Raw genomic sequence first — 19,195 nt, forward strand, 5'->3', positions numbered from 1 at the left:
GTGTGTATATGTGATACATCTCTAAGGAAAACAATTTTCAAACAAATCAACAAGGGGAAGATCACTTTTTAAAAAGGTTTAGTATATCCTCAAAATTAACAAATCTCTCTGGACAGGTTTCTGGCCAGTTACTCTTCAAAAATGGACTGAACGCTGAGAGTAGCATTAATCACCATTTACACTTTGCTCTCTAATAGAAAGAAACCACAATGGCCTATTTTGACATTGCGTAGGTAAATTCTATCTGAGGCTGAAAGTGTAATTGAATGCTTCTCAAAACATTAGCCCTCACAAGCCATGTGGTTACTCTCTCAGTATTCAAGGAAACTGGATCAAATACTGAAGGCCTAAATAAACAAATAATAACTAATTGAGATAAGGGGATACATAAAAGGTATAAACTTGGTTTGTTTTCTTTCTTAAAAACCCATGGACTAATTATGAAAACCAACTAGCAAACTCCAAACAAGTGGTAAATAGCCCAGAACGAACAACATATAATTATTTGTGATACATATCCAAGGAACTTATTAATGTTAGTAAAACCAAATATGTGAATTAGAGAAGTTAAGGAAAACTTCTCTAAAATGCTGATTTCTAAATTATATCTTGAAAAAAAAGTTGAAGTGGGAGACATTACAAAGAAGTCATTCAAACTTGTTATGGAAGAGGCCCAGTTAAAATCTAAGTCCTGTAGGTGGGAGTACATATAGAATATTCAAGAAATCTAAGAACTGCCTAATTCTGGTACAAAGTTAATTTCAGCAGGACAATAAATATGTTCATATGGCATTTCTCATTAAACCAATGTAGTGGTATGGGAAGAGAAGTGACTTATTCTCCTTATTTAAAAGATCTTTTCTTTGTGTATTTTCAGTAAGATGACAAGGCTGGATGAAAGCATTCATTCACCAAAGTATTTCTGTATGTTTGTGCGGTGGAGCCACATACACACTGCACTGAGAAGCATCAAGAGAAAAATTTGAGAGAGCACTGGTCCCAGATGTGTGTTAGGAAGAAGTTGAATGTTGACTCTTGTAGCTAGATCTATATTGTTTTCTGAAAGTAAGATGCAGGGGTTAATGGACCAATTATGGCCGTACATGTTACAATAACCTCACATATTAGAAATGACTAATGCTGTTAACAAGCAGAGTCATCGAGATCTTATGGTATAACAGTCAAGTCAGAGTCAGTCTTAGAAAACAAAGCCATGGAACGGTTATTTGAAGATGTTATTTGAATCGTCAATGAATATTCATGTTAATACTCACTTAAGACCATTAGGATATGCAAGTTGCAAGTTCCTGCCAACAATGCTACTTTGGAAAATAATAAAATGTATTCAAGTACAAGAGGAATTGGCATTGGTATTTTTCTGCTGAAGTTGGGTATAAAATAATTATTTCTTAGTCTACACCAATGTTATTTTAGCACAAGAATTTTTTTTATGTGTAGAAAGGAATAACAATGGCAGACAAAAGTTACTGGTTTAAGAAATGGCTCTGACGCATTTACGTTTTTATATTAAGACCTAAAATTAAGATTATATGCTAATGCAGAAGGTTGTACCATAATTCACTTTAATGCAGAGCATACTGTAAAACTTTGTCTCCATACACAGAAAGTACTGAATAATGAGGAAACAACACTGGTGATGGGGTTGGTTGTATATTTATCATTGAAAGTGTGCAACCTAGTTAGCAATAAGGATCTGAGCTGATATGAAAGATACTTGTGATGCAGTACAAATTACATTCATATGTATATTAAAAAGCAAAATTAGGTTCTTTGTCTTTTTCGATTGATAAAATATTTGTCCTTAAGGGAAATGTAATTCAAATAATTCCATGATGAAGTACTATGCTTCTCTGCAGTTCTTTTCTGATTGGGGATATAAAGGTGACAAGTGGCAACTCTTGAATCCTAGAGAGGGTTGTGCTGTACGTTTAGAATGATGGTGAAGCTCCAGAAATATTCCACATCAGCTGGGAATGTTAAAGCAGCAGAATTCACTTCAAATGCCCATTATACAAAGATTATAAACTGAAATGACAGCTGCCCACAGAGGTTGGAAAATTTTAAACTTTTCATCATTCTCCCCTGGTCTATCTTTACTGAAATAATTCAAGCTGGAGTTAGCCATCCAAGCAATCATTTACATTCTTGGGCTCACTCAGCAAATGCTCATGTATAATCAACATAATTCCTAAGAACATTTTAAAGGCATAATGATACTGAATATTTTAAACTAGATCATAATACTATACTGTGTTGCAATGTTATAGCACCTTTCAAATTAGATTCACGGGTCACTAAAATTCATTATTTAAAGATTAGAAGTCTCTGTCATAGGTCAGCATTTTTATAAATGAGGGCATGCTATCAAACTAGACAAAGAAACTTATTTAAAATCGTAGAACATTGCAAACCAAGAAGAAAGGAGTATTGGTGCTTTTAGAAATTATATCTGTCCTTCAAAATGCATTTAAAACAGTTCATCTATTAACCTTCCCCCTCACCCCAAATAAAGAGTGATTTCAAAACATCTGAAGCTTTCACCATCAATTACACCTATCATCCTCAACATGGTGAGCCAGTCCTTGCTTCATCACGGCTGAAGCTTCACCTTGTGCCCTACTTTCTTTCCTGCGTTTCTCTCAACTCAAGCTATTGTAAACTTCTCTCATCATGCCATTACTTGCCTCTGCACCATCTTTTCTTCCTGGAAAGCCAAATCCCAAATTATATTTTATAAATTAGGTCTTGATTTAAATATCATTATCCTTAAGGATCTTCCTTTGACCCTCCCCAAACTAGGTTAGATACCTTTCTGAAATGTACTTTACTCAAAACTGCTGCTTTGAAAACATATATACTCACTCAGTCTGGACCCCTGATAGGCCACTAGGTCACTCTGACTAAAGCAGAAATTAAGTTCTATTAGTACCAGAGGTAGAAAGAAATCATAGATAACAGACCTATCACAAAACCCCAAAAAAGTAACAATGCTATCTTGTTCAGATGTCCTTTATCTACTCTTCCTGTTTTTGTTTCATGCTGGTGAGCTGAAGCAGAAAGAGGTTTAGCATGGAACAAACTGCTTCAGATTAAAAGATGACTAAGCCCAGGTATGAGTATGTGTTTTCTTCTTTGAAGCAAACCGTACAGGGTCCTCCATTAGTACTTGAAAACTCAATGGACTCATTTAAACTAGATACTCCATGGAGCTCACTCCATGCTAGATAATGAATTAAGAAAGATTAAGACACATGTCGGAGGTTGTATAACTAATATTCCTTTTCCTTGCCTGATACAGGAACAGTTGGAGATAGTTATAGAAGTTAGACAGATGGAGGTAAAAATATTACTGTATTAATAAAGTTCTTTGGTGAATGCATGAATTCAGCTTTGGCTCTGAGCTCCGAACATTTGCTAATACTTCACCCATGAATATGGCAAATTCAGCCACCCAGACAAAGGCAAATGGTTAAATTTAAAGCTAGTCAGAAAGATAGGGCTTGTTCTGCTAAGCTTAACAAGGCTAAAGAATTGATGAGAATCCATGCTTCTTCTGAGAAGACTTACCCCAAAAAGGGGTCTAGAAGTTTTGAGTCACACATGCCTCATTTTTCTCCCCAACTTTTCAGTCAGAATCACTTCCCATGGGAAAACTGAGTAAGGAAATAAGAGCTGTAACTCTAGGGATCACTTTTTCATGGAAATATGAAGGAAATGAGTTTCAAATCACAATAGAAATATCTTTACCAAGTAGCTCAAAAAGCAGAACACATGTTAAACCATACCCTTTGTCTCATCTTAATTTCTTTTTATGTTCTGTGAATTAACGGTTTACTGGGTAGGATTCAAAGAACCTTCTATAAATTTACTTGAACGCATATATTAGTATTTAGAATGGAACATGTTGAGTTAGAACTACTCATCTCCATTTGAAATCCTTACTGTTTCCTCACTATTAGGATCATCTGTAGACCATTATTTCAAATTATTTATTTCAATTGAAATATTATCTCAATTATTTCCAATTAATGATTTTAAAATAAGTATAAATTATAAAATATGAGAGATAAAATGTATTTCAGAGATTTTTCTAATCAGAGTTATCATTTTACAAATAACAAAATTGTGGCACAGAGAGATGAACTTGTTCATCTTGTTCAAAGCAACTTGGCTATTTAGCTAGGATTTAAGATATGCAACTAACTAGAATATGCTAGTATGACTTTTTCTTTTTCTGGATTTCTAAACATATTCTAAACATTCAACATTACTAAAATATGACTTTTCCCCTATCATCTTAAATGCTACTTCCTATAAGAAACTCTTCACAAACTGATTAAAATGAACTCTGAATTTTCCCACTGTTTAAATATCAACTCAGACCTTTTTCAGGTCTGCTGAAATATAGTTTTTGATATTTACATCCTTGTAATTCTTCTTTACACAGTCTCCCAAACCACACTGGAACGACATGAAGATTTTTGGTTCTATCAACCATTACAACCCAGTTGTGTTGCTCTAAATCCCATATCTTTTATGCCTAACATGTCATATCCCCTGCCCTTTGGGTCAGATTAAATGAGCTTCTCCATGGAATCTCCTTTGTAGTGCTGTATTCCCTACAACCTTATCCTTGTATTGAACTACAGCTTTACTTGCTCGGAACCCTTAACCCTTACAAAGCTCTGGCCATTTTTTCCCCCACTGCTGTTGCTTTCCCTGAGAAGAGGGGTAGGTGCCTTCTAAAAGCACCACTAACCACTGGTTAATTTACTCACCTGAGTTGGGTCACCTACATGGTTTTATGTATCATGTCTATAAAATTCCACATTATAAACAGCACAGCCAATATCGCTGGTGTTCACACATTGTTATACACAAATACTGCTTATAGTAACACATGGAATTCTATTCTTAAATAGAATTCCATTTGGAAAACAGCTTTTGTAATTGCATAAAGATAAGATTAGAACCATTAAACCATATTCAAATAGTTAGTACCTACCACTTCCTGCCCCAGCACACTTTCCTATCTTCATCTCTATAGGTACAATACTCTATACCTTGCTTAAATTGCTATTTGGAATAATGTCCAGGTGATATATAAGAATTGTAAGGCCTGGCCTTGGCCCACAAGGTGCTTATAGTCCTATCAGGTATCAAAATGAACATTTCCTAAATGAGAACACATAATCTCACTAAAATTCTATGCCAGCTACTATCTAACTCTCCATTTCCATTCATATAAATAAATAAATAAATAAAAACTCTGTAAAGTAGTCTAAACTCACCTGTCTCTGATTTTTATTCTCTTATTCTTTCCTGAGACTCTTATTGGTACTTCTCCCAACCATTCCATAGACAATGCTCTTACCAAATTTGTTAGTATCACCCATGTTGCTTGGACCAATGGTCAAGTCAAAGCCCTTTAAGTCTTTAGTAGTAGTATTTGAATCAGCTGATTGCTCCTTTAGCCTGCAAACACTTTCTTCAACTGGCTTCTGGAAAACTATATTCTCCTTGTTTCCACCTTCCTCATTGGCCCTTCCTAGTATCTATCTTTGTCCTTTCTTATCTTCCTGATTGTTTATTATTGGAGTTTTCCAGGGCTCAGTTCTAGTATCTCTTCTGTAACTTCATTTACTGTCTTTCTGAAATGATTCAATTGCATAGCTATCAATACCGTCTATACATTAATGCTGATGGTTCCCAAATTTATGTCTCCCATGTTGACTTCTCCCTTCATCTCTAGATTCAAATTTCCAATGGTTGATTAATGGTTGATATATTCAACAAATATATATCTCTACTTGAATAACTAAGTTTAACATGTCTAACACCAAATATTTGATTCCATCCACTTCCCCTCCCAAACAAGCCCCTCCTATGGTCTGCTTAAACTCAGTGAATGGCAACCCCAATATTCCTTGAAACAAAATCTTAAAATTATTCTTGGCTCCTCTCTTTCTTTTATACTCCACATGCAAATAGTCAGCAAAACCAGAGGTCTCTACTTTGGAAACATATCAAGAAACAAATCACTTCTCACAACTACAATCTTGTCCATAATGACATCAATTCTCGCAGTCTGTTTCACTGAGGATAAAGTTCAATGTATTAACAATGACCACAGGGCTCTTATACTTGATGTTTCCTCTGCCTGTAACCAGGGATGGCTTCATGGCTGTGCATCCAGTGCAGTCCCACAGACCCCACAAAAAGTGAGCCCTGGCTTGAGGTTTAGCACTTTACAGTCACCCTTTGAAATGAGTAATAATTTTATTTTTGAATGTATGTTTTATAAATAAAGTACAATGGGAATATAGTGTATATGTTATAGACTTGGAGTCTTGGCTCATGTGAGATCCATCTTTCTGCTTCCTCTCTGTATGCAAATGGATTCTCAAGTACTCACTTCTCTCTCCCTACCCAGCAACCACTGCCACCTTCCACCCCTGATGGGGGCTTAGATGTGGAAATGATGAGAGTCAGTGCACAGAAGTCATGAGACTGAGCCCCAGGGGCTTTTGAGGGTCTGTACTTGCACATCAAGTATCCCATGTCCAACGGGGTGTGACATTAAATAGAAAATAAAAACTCCATAGCAAGTTGAGACAGATCATGACAGAAAAGGAAAAGTTTCTTTGATGCTTACTGAATAGAGGTCCTCATTTTCATTTTACACTGCTCCCCCAAAATTATGTAGCCAGCCCCACTTATGACACTGTACCCCATGAAATCCACATAGATAACTTGCTGATCTTCTTTAATTTTTTGCTCAGAGAAGACCTTCACACTAAGGTTTTGAATGACCACTCTACTGAGAATCAAATTCCCTTCCAAACACATACCTTCAGGTCCAGAAACTCAAACTATCCCTTTAATTTTTTCTCCATAGCATTTGTTCTTACCTGGTACATCACACAATTTATCTATTTATTTTTGTTCATCTGTTTACCTCCACCACAAGATAAGCCCTATGAGTTAAGGGTTTAGCCAATCTTATTAATTTGAAAATAACCATGTTCATGAAATTTGACTACCCTGTTTTTATAAGGCAGCTTTGTACTTAAAGTCTCTTTGTGTTTAACTTGGGAAAGCACTATCAATTGTGAAGGGCAGTATACGCAAGGAACAACTTTATGTCTGTCTAGTTACTGGGTCCAGCTATACAGTACAGAGAAGTAAGCCCAGGCCAGATTGACATACAGAAATTCACATGGAGATTATACCTGACTCCTCCGTCTCATGTTAAACAGAAACTAAAACAAACAAAATAAACAAACAAAAAAAACCCAACTGTATCTCTCCTGGTATATAGCAACATATATTAAGAGAACAGGGAAATCTTTATTAAGGAGATATAAATACATCCTGATTATCTGAACTACAGAATATATTTAAGATGCATATTGCATTTATATGTATATACGTTTAACTTAAGCTATAGTGGCCAAAATATTTTGTTTGGTAATTTTTTTTTTTTAATTTAAATTTTTTATTGTTATGTTAATCCCCATACATTACATCATTAGTTTTAGATATAGTGTTCCATGATTCATTGTTTGTGCATAACACCCAGTGCTCCATGCAGAACGTGCCCTCCTCAATACCCATCACCAGGCTAACCCATCCTCCCAACCCCCTCCCCTCTAGAACCCTCAGTTTGTTTTTCAGAGTCCATTGTCTCTCATGGTTCTTCTCCCCCTCCGATTTCCCCCCCTTCATTCTTGCCCTCCTGCTACATTCTTCTTCTTCTTTTTTTCTTTCTTAACATATATTGCATTATTTGTTTCAGAGGTACAGATCTGAGATTCAACAGTCTTGCACAATTCACAGCGTTTACCAGAACACATACCCTCCCCAGTGTCCATCACCCAGTCACCCCATCCCTCCCACCCCACCCCCCACTCCAGCAACCCTCAGTTTGTTTCCTGAGATTAAGAATTCCTCATATCAGTGAGGTCATATGATACATGTCTTTCTCTGTTTGACTTATTTCGCTCAGCATAATACCCTCCAGTTCCATCCACGTGTTTGGTAATTTTTAAATGAATGTGTGTTTTTGCTATTTCAAATTTTTTCTGGGATTTATAATTCTGTTGGGATAATCAGGTCTTTAGAGAGGTAAGAATAGATGAAAACCAAACATTATTGAATTATAATGGTGTCAAGAGAGTGATAAGGAACAAAGTTATAGAACAATGAACGATGTTAGAAATTATAAAGTATATTTCATATATTAAATAATAAAAATTATTTTAATCCACTAAGTTTTTAATTTCAACTCTTTAATTCAAAATTAAAATTATATTTGAAGCTGCCATTATTTATTTATTTTTTATTGAGTTATAATTAAAGTTTCCTTTATTGGTTTAATAACAAAGGCACAGAAAACTGTAGTACATTTAGAGAACTACAAAGGGCAGTAGCATAAATAGAGAAACTCAAGAGTTTTGACCAAGTAATAGTAAGTATTTTGGTAAGCCATCACAAACAAGACAAAGGGAAAAATTGAAGTAGGAGGAAATGTTCACTTTAATTCATGGCTTCAACATGTATTTACTGAGCACATAGTATGTGTCAGGTACTCTTCTATGTATTTAGAACATAACAATGAATAAAACAGAAAAAGATCCTAGCCTTAGCCATCAAACAGTGAACTGAATGAAGGAGGCGAAAGTGATTACCAGAAGAAAGCAACATTTGGAAGGAGAGTTGAAAGAAGCTAAATACACAGAACATGCATGGCAAGAAATCTGCTGAACAAAACAAATTACACAACACTTCCAGAATGACTCACTGCCTTGGGGAAATACAAAATAGAACACAAAGAGGGAAAATTCACCAAAAACTGCAATCATAACAACTATGAGAAAAATGGCACTGAAAAAGATAAACTCAGTAAAAATATTGTAATAGAATCAACCCCATGCAGCACACAAATTAAATTTCCCAAGAAGCCAGGTAGGAAAAACCAAATGTAGACAGAGAAAATGAAGGGTCAGGATCCATTTTAAGCAGCAGGTCTCTCTCTGGTTATTTATTAGAATCAATAATATATATGTATATATAAGTATATATACATGTACACACATATGCACATACACACCTATGTATATACACACACATGCTAACACATATATGTGTACTATGTAGCAGCCACTAGGATATGTCCCTTTAACTGCATGGCTAACAGTGTTCCAAGGAATTTTACAAAAAAATGATTCATAGATACTTTTACTTGAAGTTTTATTTTAATGTGTATATATATATATATATATATATATATATATATATATATATATGAGACATACATTTTTCACATAGAATGACATGTTTTGTCCCAAAATGAAGCTGTCTTCCAAAAAGCAATAGTCATGAAAATTCAGTATAGGTTGTATATTGGAGTGTTTTGTTTTTTTTTTTCCCCTTTCATGATTCCATATACTCTGGAGGTACAGATATTATTAAGTAAAGGTTCATATTTAACTTAATCAGATTATTGTATGTAAACTATCACAAAAAAAGTGTACGTAAGCTATTTTTCAGGAGTTCAGCTGAGCTAGAAAGAGAGCTGAGCCACCAGAGCATCCAATTAAAGCAGTAATGAGCCAAAATGAAAGTGATATTGAAACCTGTAATCACAAGAAAAGTAAGGCAAGAAACCCAAACCAGAAAAAGCTCCAACTCCCCCTGTTTCATTTCTCCCATGGAACGGCGCACCAGTTAAGGGTCTGAGGGCTCGACACAGATATGGGGTCAACGGATCTGTGTTTTATTTTGTTGAGGGATTCCCCCAACAAAAACTTCTGGTAGTTTTCTGAACCCTGGATGGTTGTTGCGGGTAAGGGAGGAAGGTTAGGAGTGGAAAAAAAGTGTTTGCAAGGTTTCCCTTCCTCTTATCATAAAGAGACCTTGGCAGAGGTACCTGAGGAGGATCTCTGCCAAAGGCCCCAGATAAGGAGACCTGGGAATGCAAATATCTAAGCTGGGAATGCAAAAATGCATAACAGCATGACTTGCCAGAAGGGCCTGAGTCCTTGACTGCAGCTTTTTTCAGAGATTGCAGGGCATTGGCTGTGCACCAATCTGGTGGGAAGGCAGCTTTCCTCACTGAGGCCTGCCAGATAAAGCTTTTGTAATAATATATATCACGACTTGAAAAATCCCACATAGGTTTTAACCATGGACCAGAATCCTTACTACTCTTAAGCTCAACATGAATTATAAAAACCCAAGATAAATGTCACAATCATGTAATATGTTTAAAAATAAATACATAAACATGGTGCGGAAGTTGCTGTTTCTTAGCAAATCATTGTGGCTAATATTTCACCCTGTAATTAGAAGAATATACCTCATATTTTTAGGATGCAGCTTATATTTTGAAGGAGTCAGGGAGAAAGTACTTCTCTTCATAATTCATTCAGCTACTTATAGTAGAAATCAAGAAATCCTTTTTGATTACTCTTATTTCCCAATGATTCATATTTAACTCATGAAAAAGCATTGTAAGTTTTAATTCTTTAATACTTCATTCTATCCACTGCTTACCTTTTTTTTTTTCACCCACCAACATATGCCAAACTAGTGTCATTTCTCACCTAGACAGCTAATAATGTCTATGGACTAATGTCCCTGCATTCACCTCTAAACCATTATCTGCAAAATGCAAATCTGATCATGTCATCTGCTACCTCCCAATGTTTTTAATTCCTGTATCTTTCCATGGTTCTGAAAAAACAATCCAAAGTTCTATATGGCCCTATATGACATATCCACTGCCTATCTCTATATACTCATCTTTGCATAATTGTTCCTGTCGCAGACACACTGAAATAATTCTAGTTCCTCAGACACTGCATGCTACCTCTTCGCTCAGAGTGTCAGTATATGCTGTTACTCTGTACTCTCTCCAACTCCTATCTCAACTCAACTCATTCTATATAGTAGTTTGTTGATTTTCTTCGTACCCTTTATCACACTGAGCATCATACATCAATTTGCTTATTTGATTAAAGACTCATGAGAGTATAAGTTCTAAGATGGCTCTAACTATGACCTTGTGCTCTTTTTTTTTTTTTAAAGATTTTATTTATTTATTTGAGACAGAGAGAATGAGAGAGAGAGAGCACGTGGGAGGGGGGAGGGTCAGAGGGAGAAGCAGGCTCCCTGCTCGGCAGGGAGCCCGATGCGGGACTCGATCCAGGGACTCCAGGATCATGACCTGAGCCGAAGGCAGTCGCTTAACCAACTGAGCCACCCAGGCGCCCCCTTGTGCTCTTAATCTAGTTGTTTCTCATCAAGAAAAGTTGATCAATGAGTATTTTCATAATGAATAAAGTCCAGATTTATAGTATTGTTTTATTGACCATTAATTTTTGTTTTCTGTTGTTGGCACTTTTATGTACACATTTGAATCTCTACAAATGACTTTGCTAACTCATTTTACATGCCTAGAGAAGTCATATGATGCCTTAAGGAAGACCAGGGAGATAAACTACAAACCAATGTGGACCAACCAAAAAAACTAGGAAGATTTTTTACTATTCAGTGGTCTTCTATATTGTGCTTGCTGGAGAAAAATTAGAGTCAAGTGTATATTGTATTTTGTATATAAGTGAACCCCTGTCTGTATTGTCATTTCCATGTTTGTGGTAACATAAGAAATTATCAGAGATATAATTTCAGCATAAAAACAATGCTTTAAATACTCTTCTCAGAGACTAGTTACTATGCTACAAAATAAAATCTTAAATATATTCTCATTGTATTTATATTATTATAAGTAGTTTCTTTGTATAAATATAGAGCTCATGGCTATGTATGTATCTTTTCCCATTAGACCTATAAGTCTCAGTAAATCTCAGAAGTGTAAGAGAGGAAGAGAAAGAGAGAGCTCCACAAAGCTTATTCAAATAAATAATGGCTGAAAATTTCACAAATCTGGGGAAAGAAATGGACATCCATATTTAAGAAGCCCAAAATACATCAAATAAGAAAACCCAAAGAAATCTACAATGAGACATTGTTTCAGACTGAATAGGTACCCCATCCCAATTCATATATTGAAATCTAATCCTCAATATGATGATATTTGGAGGTGGGGCTTTTAAGAAATGCCTACACCTCATAAGTGGAAGTAGTGTCCTTAAAAAAGAGACTCCATGGGGCGCCTGGGTGGCTCAGTCGTTAAGTGTCTGCCTTCAGTTCAGGTCATGATCCCAGGGTCCTGGGATCGAGTCCCACATTGGCCTCCCTGCTTGGCGGGAAGCCTGCTTCTCCCTCTCCGGCTCTCCCTGCTTGTGTTCCCTCTCTCACTGTCTCTTTCTCTGTTAAAAAATAAATAAAAAATCTTAAAAAAAAAAAAAAAAAAAGAGAGACTCCAGAGAGCTTTCTTGCCCATTCCACCATGTAAAGACACAGTGAAAACATACCTTTCTGTGAAACAGAAAGTGGGCTCTCACCAGACACTGAATATGTTGACACCTTTATCTTGGACTTCCCAGACTCCAGGAATGTGAGAAATAAATTTCTGTTGTTTATAATCCATCCAGTCTATGGTATTCTGTTACAGTAGCCTGAATAGACTAAGACAGACACAACCTATTCAAATTTTCAGAAGTCAAAGACAAAGAGAGAATGTTGAAAACATCAAGGAAATACAATGTTCCATATCAAAGAACACCCCCTCCCCTGCCCAACTCCCTACTCCCCACCCCCTGCCATAAGACTATCAGTGAATTTATCAGCAAAAAGCTTGAAGGCCAAAAGGGAGTGGGATGACGTAGTCAAAGTACTAAAAGAAAAAAAAATCAATAAAGAATATTACATCTAGCATGAAAGAGAGATGAAAATTTTCCAGACAAACAAAAGCTGAGATCACTACTTACTTGACTTGTCCTACAAGAAATGCTAAAGAGAGTTTTTCAAGTTGAAATGAAAGGGCACTAAACAGCAAAATGATAGCATAAGTTAGTATGAAATTTGTTGGTAAAGGCATGTGGACAGATACAGAACAGTGTATTACTGCAATGGTAGTGGGTAAGTTACTTTTAATTTTTATTAAAAAGTTAAAAAACAAAAGTATTAAAATAACTATAAATTTTAAAATATACTAAAAAATACAAACTATTGAAGTACCTGGATACTTCAGTTGGTTAAGTGTCTGACTTCAGCTCAGGCCATAATCTCAGGGTCCTGGGATCGGACTCTGCATTGGGCTCCAAGCTCAGTGGGGAGTCTGCTTCTCCCTCTGCCTCTCTGCCCACTCTGTGCATGCTCTCTTTCTCTCTCTCAAATAAATAAAAATTTTAAAAAATCTTAAAAACTACCAACTATGAATAATGTATATCATGACAATAACATAAAGTATGAAGGGGGAAAAGTAAAAGTGTAGACTTTTTGTATGTGATTAAACTTGTCAGCTTAAAATCAAATGTTATAATTACAATATATTTTATGTAGACACTTAGGAATATATACCTATAGAAGTTATAGAAAATGAAAAGAAAAAGAAAAAGGAATCAAAGCATATCAATACAAAAGAAATCAACAAAATACAAAGAAGACATCAAGAGAGAAGAGGCAAAAAAACAAACAAAAACAAAACTAGAACTACAATACTAAAGTAAACTAACAAAGTTTTAATAGTAAGTCATTCATTACCAATAATTACTTTAAATGTAAATGGATTAAACTCCCCGATCAGGACCTAAGGTGGCTGAATGGATAAACAAACAAGAACCAACTATACGCTGTCAATAAGAAACTCAATTTAGATTTAAGGACACATATAGGCTGAAAGTGAAGGGATGGAAAAAAATATCCATGCAAATAGTAACCAAAAGAGAGCAGGAATGACTGCACTCATGTTTAAAAAAAAATAGATTTTAAATCAAAAACTCCCACAAAAGACAAAAAGGGATATTATATAATGACAAAAGGATCAATCCACCAGTAATATGTAACAATTATAAATATATATGTACACACCATCAGAGCACTGAAATATATAAAGTGGATATTGACACAACTGAAAAGAGAAAGGGCAAAGCAATAATAGGAGACTTCAATATCCCACTTCAATAATTGACAGAACATCGAGACAGAAGATTAATAGGGATAAAGAAGACTTGAATCACACTATATCAAATGGACCTAATAAACATAAGATAATATACTCAACAACAGCAGAATACACATTCTTCTGAAAGATCTTATGTACAATAGATCACATGTTAGGTCACAAAAACAGGTCTTAGTAAATTTAATAAGACTGAAATCATAAGAAGTATCTTTTTTGGCTATGATGAAATAAAACTAGAAATCAGCTGCAGAATAAAAACTGGAAAATGCACAAATATGTGGACATTAAACAATACAATTCTGAACAACCATTGGTCCAAAGGAGAAATCTAAAAAGAAATTAGAAAGCACCTCAAGACAAACAAAAATTAAAGCACAACATACCAAAATTTATGGGATCCAGCAAAAGCAGTACTAAGAAAGTTCAGGGTATTAAGGGGGTCACTTGTGATGAGCACTGGGTGCTGTATAAGTGATAAATCACTAAATTCTACGCCTGAAACTAATAAACTAATATTACACTGCAAAGAAGAGGAAGAATAAGAAGTAGAAGAAGAAGAAGCAGCAGAAGCAGAAGCAGGAGGAGGAAGAGGAAGAGGAGGGGGAGGAGAAGGAGGAAGTTCATAAGGGTAAACACTTAAATTAAAAAAAAAAAAATTCAAATAAGCCATCTAACTTTCACACTTGAAGGAAATAGGAAAATAAGAACAGACTAAGTCTAAAGATAACAGAACTTAGGAAATAAGAAAGATTAGTTCAGAAACAAACAAAATAGAAAAATAAAAAATCAACAAAACTGTGTTATTTTCCGAAAAGATAAATAAAATTAACAAACCTTTAGCTAGACTAAAGAAAGAAGAGAGAAGACTCAAGTAAAATCAGAAGTAAAAAAGGAGATATTAAAACTGATGTCACAGAAATTAAAAGGATCATAAAAGACTATTATGAATAATGATATGCCAAACAAGTGGGATATCTAGAAGAAATACAGTCCTAGAAAGATACAAACTACCAAGACGAAATCATGAAGAAATATGAAGTATGAACAGATCTGTAACTAGTATGAAGATTGAATCAGCAAACAAAAATCTCCAACAAAGAAAAGCCAAAGGTCAAGTGACTTCATTGGTGAATGCTACCAAACATTTAAAAGAGACTTACTACCAATCCTTCTCAAATTTCTCCAAAAACTTTTGGAGGAGAGAATGCATCCAAACCCATTTTATGAAGTCAGCATTATCCTGATACCAGAGCCAGACAGAAAATTACAGGCAAATATATCTGATGAATATACAGTCAAATTCTCAAATGCAATGACACATTAAAAGGACCAGAAAAAGCAAAACCAATCTTGAAAAGGAAGAACAAAACTAGAGGCATCACACTTCCCAGTTTCAAAATTTATTACAAAAGCACAATAATCAAAATAATATGGTACTGGCACAAAAGCAGACATATAGACCAATAAAACAGAATAGAGAACCCAGAAATAAACCTACACAGTCCACAGTCAGCTGATCTTTGGCAAGTGTACCAAGAATACACAATGAGGAAAACACAGTTGCTTCAACAAATGGTGTTGGGAAAAATGGATATTCAGGATGCAGAAGAATGAAATTGAACCCTACTTACACCATATAAAAAAATCAGCTCAAAATTAACCAAAGACCTAAAGACCTGAAACTGTAGAAATCCTGGAAGTTAACATAAGGGAAATACTTCATGACCTTTGTTGTGGCAATGCTTTCATGGACATGATATCAAAGCATAGGCAACAAAAACAAAAATAAACAAGTAGGACTACATCAAACAAAAAGCTTCTGCACAGGAAAAGAAACACTCAGTAGAGTGAAAGACAACATATGGATTGGGAGAAATATTTGCAAACCACATATTTAATAAGGGATTCATCTCCAAAATATATAAAGAACTCCTACAACTCAATGCTTAAAACAAAAAAATAAAATAAAATAAAAAAATAAAAAATCTAATAACCTGATTGAAAAATGAGCTATTAACTTGAATAGACACTTTTCCAAAGAAGACATACAATGTCCAAGAGGTATATCTTAAAAGCTCAGCATTATTAATCACCATGGAAATGCAAATCAAAACCACAGTGAGATATCACCTCACACCTGTTACGACAGCTATTATTAAAGAAACAAAAGACAAGGGCTGGAAAGAATGTGGAGAAATTAGAACACTTGCAAAAATGGTGGTGAGAATACAAATGGTGCAGTTGATATAGACAACAGTTTGTCAAGAAATTAAAAATAGAACTACATTATGATCCAGCAATCCTACTTCTTGGTATTTATCCAAAATTATTGGAATCGGGATCTTTAAAAGATATCAGTTAGCACTTCAGTGTTCATTGTAGCACTATTCACAATAGCCAAGATAAGGAAACAGCCCAAATATCCATTAACAGATAAAGAAAATGTGTTATGCACATACAATGGAGTACTATTGAGCTTTAAAAAAGGAAGGAAATTCTGCAATATGTGACAATGTGGATGAACCCTGAGAACATCGTGCTAAGTGAAATCAGTATAGAGAAACAAATACTGCATGATTCCACTTATATGAGGTAACTACAATAGCCAAATTCAAAATCAAAGAATGAAATAGCAGTTGCCAGGGGTAGGATAAGGGAGAAATGTGGATCTACTAATCAAAGGGCATAAAAATTCAGTTAAGCAAGATGAATAAACCCTAGAAATCTGCTGGACAGCATTGTACCTATAGTCAACAATAGTGTATTAAACAAAGTTTTAAAATGATATATCTGATGTTAAGTGTTCTTGCCTCAGTAAAATAAAATAATTTTTAAAAACCTAGCCAGATTGTTGAGGAAAAATAACATTTTGTCTTTAGAAATAGTTTCTATGTATGATTTATAAATTAAATTTTAATGAAACTTTACAACACAAAAGGAAGGTGACTGTTTTTCAAAGAATGTTTTTAAAGCAAAGACATTTCTCATGTGTTCATTTTATACTTTTCATAAAGACAAAATCCCAATAAATTTAGAGTGTAAAATTTAGTTTTTATTATATCATTACTTTGTGAAGACAGAGAAATTTGGTCCAACTCAGCACTTTATAGATACATATGAATATAATTTTATACTACTTTGGCTCACTGATCTGAGAACCTCATGGTAATTATTAATAAGATGCTAATTTGAAAAACCTACCTAATCATAGTTTGCATTTAAATTCTTAAAGTATATAGACCACACTCCCATCTCCATTTAAAATTCTCTAAGAAATATATATATTTAAATATATCTATTTAAATATAAATATTTAAATATTTAACCTTTTAGAGTTCTTATGCCTTAATATTCCCTTAAGAATTCTGTGTGTATACACACACACACACACACACACACACACACACACACACACATATTTCTATCTCTATCTCTATTTGAATCTATATTTTTTTAATGTTTGTGTATACATATCTCCTCATATATGTTTAGGTTGACATCCAAAATTTTTGTTAGAAATGTAAGTAGTTGCATATGTAATTTCTGATGTATTATAAATATTGAATTTAAAAATAAAATTGCTACACAACTCATTTAAATATTTCAACCAAAGCTAAATGTCATGGCAATTTGATATATTTAAAGGAAGATGAAAGTTGAAAATTAAATTACTAAGAACCCTGCAGCAAAAATCAGACATCCCAGTGTAGATTATGACATGTGTGACAAGTTAGGAATGCATAGACATGAATCCAGATTGCTAGAACTGTCACACATAACGAAGGCCTGCTATGAGTTACTTAGTAAAGGTGCACTGCAAGTTACTGTCAAAGTGCTATAGCTATAGACCAAATGTTTGTTTCCATACAAAATTCGTATGTTGAAACCTAATCCCTAATGTGATGGAATTTAGAGGAGGAGACTTTGGGGGATGAGCAGGTCCTGAGGGCTCTGTTTCAAGATTAATGCCCTTATAATTAAAGAAGCCTCAGAGAGCTCCCTTGTTCCTTCTATCATGTGAGGATCTTGGAATTCTCAGCCTACAATACCTAAGAAATAAATTTCTGTTGTTTATAAGCCACCCAGTTTATGGTATTTTGTTATAGCATCCCAAATGGACTAAGACAGAAATCTACTTGATATGTAGTTATAGCACAATATACTCATTCTGGATAGTACTATGTTTATGATTTTCATTATAGTCTATGAATTAAGCTATTATCAATATTTCTTTATTAACTTAGTATATTTCCTTATAGTCATACTTATTTGATTTTAATTCGGGACAGGATATCTCACCTTGACTCAGTCTTTACTTATTATTTCCATCTCCTTTTTTTTTTTTTAACTCTTCCAGATTTCCCACCCTTCAGTAAACAGCATAATTAATTTCAGTCACTAGTATACAGTATAATTTTGGCACTCTGGCCTTATAACAGAGCTATAGTTATTAATCAGCATGACATGGTATTCTTGAAATGAGATGGTTTATAAAAAAAAATCCATTTATCATTCCTTACCCCTATTTTCTACACTCCTGAAGGAAAAGGGTATTTCTTATCATTGTAATATTTTCTAATGGTAACTGAAGTGTTCATTGGGATGAGTATAGGTGAGACAGAAGCATGAGATGAGAGATTATACTAGAGGATGCTGTGGTCATTGGCTGTATTACTCTGCAGTTGTATAGGAAGGGTGGACATGCTAGTGATTTGAAAAGAATTAATGTTCCTCCATGAATACCTTTCTTAAATCAAAAAATAGCATAAATACTAAAGGGACTAGAGTTCTGAAAATTATGAGTGGAAAGACCAATCCATGATGCAGTCAATATTTATTACAAGCAGAACATACTTTAAGATTGGTGTCTACAACACTGCCCTCAAGGCTTACACTACCATTTTAACTCACTGCCTCATAAACCACATGAAGCTATTTTATGGGAGATATCAGCCATTCTTCATTCCTACTATTGAGGAATAGGTCTCCTCTCTAAAAATAGACTTCTGGTGCTCTCAGCTAGAAATAAAATGGTATCATCCAGGTGACAAAAGTTCTCAAATGATCAGTCCTTGATAATGG

The 19,195-nt window shown here is 34.6% G+C and overlaps 1 long non-coding RNA gene across 1 annotated transcript in view; it reads right to left on the reverse strand.

The window, feature by feature from the left end:
• LOC144381245 (uncharacterized) overlaps nt 1–14,618 on the reverse strand; it is a 60,455-nt gene extending 45,837 nt beyond the window's left edge. The window contains exon 1 of the long non-coding RNA XR_013446131.1: nt 14,497–14,618. This is a non-coding gene — a long non-coding RNA (uncharacterized LOC144381245). The remainder of the gene's footprint in view (nt 1–14,496) is intronic.
• Between the last annotated feature and the right edge of the window lie 4,577 nt (nt 14,619–19,195).

The sequence above is a fragment of the Halichoerus grypus genome, chromosome 3 (assembly GCF_964656455.1).
Source record: "Halichoerus grypus chromosome 3, mHalGry1.hap1.1, whole genome shotgun sequence".
NCBI classification, from domain to species: domain Eukaryota; kingdom Metazoa; phylum Chordata; class Mammalia; order Carnivora; family Phocidae; genus Halichoerus; species Halichoerus grypus.